Source organism: Sinocyclocheilus rhinocerous, unplaced genomic scaffold (assembly GCF_001515625.1).
Source record: "Sinocyclocheilus rhinocerous isolate Xijiao unplaced genomic scaffold, SAMN03320098_v1.1 scaffold82, whole genome shotgun sequence".
Classification (NCBI taxonomy): Eukaryota; Metazoa; Chordata; class Actinopteri; order Cypriniformes; family Cyprinidae; genus Sinocyclocheilus; species Sinocyclocheilus rhinocerous.
Window position 1 is genome coordinate 1,755,584 of NW_015644168.1, and position 1,652 is coordinate 1,757,235.

Here is a 1,652-nt window from a genome sequence, read left to right on the forward strand (position 1 = left end):
GGAGATAAATATGGCCTGGATGTTCTTGCAAGGGGTTGTGAAATTCACTCTTACATATTTAGCTTGTGTGCTGATAGTGAAACCAGCAGAAAAGTATTTGTATGCACTGAATTGTATGATTCATATTTTTAAAGCTTTAATAATGTATTTATATTGACTCTGCAAGTGACAGATACTTTCATTGTTCCTGTGTTGGTATCACCATCTTGACTTTATGACTGCCTTCTGCCTCTGCAGCTGTTAAATCATGTAGCTCAGGCAATATGACGAGACTCCTCCAGTGAAGTGACGTGGAAGAGCAGAGATGAGATGAATGGACAGACATTATGAAGCATGATAATGATAACACAGAAAACAAGACGTGGTGATGTTTTCACATGAAGACAGATGGCCTGGCGTGTAACCGATAAATCAATCAAGCTAGAACAAACAAACATGAGCCTGCTCTCAAAAGGGCCAAGGACTCAAATACAGCTTCTCAAGGTTGAACAATTTTATCTAATTAATTACATGACATGGCGATTAATTAATCTAATTATTCGCAAATTAATCGCACATCAAATTTGGCTGAGAATTTACTCCCAATAGATAATTTAAAATCATTGTTGTGTAAAGCATCAAACAGACATTACAAAAAGTAGCTTCAGCAAGAAATATTTTGTTTGATAAAATGTATTACATATACTCTTTTGGACCATGAGGGTGAGTAAATGTTGACACAATTGTCATTTTTGGGTAGGTGAACTACACCTTTAATAATTTATGTTATTAATTTTATTATTATTACTATGGAAATATGAAATATTTCTATAATGAAATGATACTCTAAATAATAAACTAAAACTGCCAGTAGGTGGTCGTAAATGTCTTAATGATTAAGTCATCGGGTCATTTATTCCTTCACTTGATTCGTATAAATGGCTGATTCATTCAGGAGTGAAGTAAATGGTTCTTTATGAATGGTCCATTGAATCATTAGGCTTGTTCGACTTGAAGCGGATCATCACCATCAGATCGATCGATGTGTGACATCAAAGTACCTCAAGAGCTATAGAGAGCAGACGGCTCCTTATACTTTTGAATCGCTCTAGCGGTACTTTGATGTCATACACCGATCGTTCTGTTCAGCGCCGCTTCAAATCCAACGCGCCTATGGCCAATGGCTCAACACGCCAAATGATTCACCCAATTCGTTCAAAACGTGCATTTGCTCGGAGATGAACAGTTCTGTTTTGTCTTTATATTTTCATTGGCAAAATTGAGCAAAACAGACATTGTGTCTAAAATAACACAATATTAACTTCTTACTGAACTGTTGTATAAGATCAGTAGCCTATCACATTTGCACTCGTCTGATATTGCACTTATTGCTCGTGTGATATTGCTTAACTACTATATGATGTAAATATGAGACAAAAACTCAAATGGGCATTTTTGCCCCATATATTGAATTTTAGGGACATTCTAACTACGATCTCTAGGCTCCATCACGCAGTGAGTTGTTGCCCTGCCTCATATTTGTCATCAATCAACAGTATGAAATGTCATACGACCCACATAGGTCTGGGGCGGGGCAAGTGTGTTAAATGCGTTAATAATTTTAACGCGTTATTTTTCACCGTAATTAATTAATCTAATTAACGCGTTAAATT

The 1,652-nt window shown here is 36.2% G+C and overlaps 1 protein-coding gene across 3 annotated transcripts in view; it reads right to left on the reverse strand.

Annotated features, from left to right (window-relative positions):
* The window catches only part of nectin1b (nectin cell adhesion molecule 1b), a 229,683-nt gene that overhangs the window by 16,673 nt on the left and 211,358 nt on the right, over positions 1-1,652 (reverse strand). The window lies entirely within an intron of this gene.